Source organism: Myotis davidii, unplaced genomic scaffold (assembly GCF_000327345.1).
Source record: "Myotis davidii unplaced genomic scaffold, ASM32734v1 scaffold6, whole genome shotgun sequence".
NCBI classification, from domain to species: domain Eukaryota; kingdom Metazoa; phylum Chordata; class Mammalia; order Chiroptera; family Vespertilionidae; genus Myotis; species Myotis davidii.
Window position 1 is genome coordinate 5,456,478 of NW_006383011.1, and position 1,572 is coordinate 5,458,049.

The window sequence follows — 1,572 nt, forward strand, 5'->3', positions numbered from 1 at the left end:
GTTTGTCTGCAAGTCGCTGCGGTGGGCGCACCGGGTCCTGCCCGCGGCCTCGCCCACCTGCGCCCGGAGCGCGAGCCCCCGGGTTCCCAGCCACTCGGGACGGTTTGCACGTTTCCGCAGGTCATCCTCCCTGATGGCCGCGCGTGTTTCAGCTTGCCGCAGTTTTACAGTAATTAGGTGAATATTGGTTCCTTAAGAATCTTCACCTTCTAGCAAAAACTTTGTACTCGCGGTGAGTGAGGTGCTGCTAACGGGCCTGTGGATGTTTAGTGTGGGAAGCGGCTATGACAACTGGGAGGGCGGGAGCCTGACTTTCCACCCCCGGTGGAGCCCTTCCCCTTGCCGGGCCTGTGCTCGCCAGTGAGAGAAACTAGCTGGTGGAGAACATTTTTTCTCCTTTACTTACCTGGAGCTACCGCATTCCAGTTTCCAAAACACAACAGTTATATAAACAAACTGCTTTCAAAGTGTTTTAGCCCCAAAACAATGACATTTGATTTCATCTTTTACACTTTACCTCACCAGAGGCATGGACAGCTAACACACGTATCACATAGAGAAGAATTGCAATGGCAATGCCCGTGGCACGGTTTTCTTGTGCATTAGCTGTGCAGCTTTGATGCAACTCGTAAAGAATATTAATGGTGGAGCATGACACAGTAAGATGTAGGTACGGACAATTAGAACCTGGGGGCCGTGGGAGGCGGGGGGAATAAAACAACAGAAAACCTACAAAGGCAGAAGCTGTAATCACTAAAATTTTACGTGGACAAAAATTTTGGGGGGCAATATTTATATAAAAAGAACTATCCCCATGGAAACAATTATATTAAAATGTAAATGGAAAAGGCATTCTCTGTAGTAACTGGTCAAGAATTAAATTGGCCTGCCCGGCGGGAGTGGCTCAGTGGGTTGATCATTGCCCTAGGCACCCAAAGGTTGCCAGTTGATTCCCAGTCTGGGCACATACGGAAGGCAACTGATGTTCTGCACATCAATGTTTCTTTCTCTCTCCCTTCCTCTCTCTAAGCATGTCCTTGGGTGAGAATTTTTTTTAAATGCTAATAATAAACTCAAAAATTTCTCTCTCACTAGTGGTTCAAGACCAATATGGAAGCCTGATGTGTTGGGCTCCCAAACTATATATCCCTTTTCCGAGATGCTGCCCTCATCTGCTTTAGCCACTCCCATATTCTTACCTGTAGGAAGACGGGAAGATAAAAGGAGGGCGTGCTTTTCTCCATTTACAGGCGTGACTCAAAAATTGCAGACATGCTGAAACCGGTTTGGCTCAGTGGGTAGAGCATCGGCCTGCGGACTCAAGGGTCCCAGGTTCGATTCCGGTCAAGGGCATGTACCTGGGTTGCGGGCACATCCCCAGTGGGAGATGTGCAGGAGGCAGCTGATCAATGTCTCTCTCTCATCGATGTTTCTAACTCTCTATCTCTCTCCCTTCCTCTCTGTAAAAAAATCAATAAAATATATTTTTTAAAAAAAGAAAGAAAATTGCAGACACTATTCTTCGATGACTCCCCACACTCACCCCTAAGCAAGGCTCACTCAAGGTCTGGC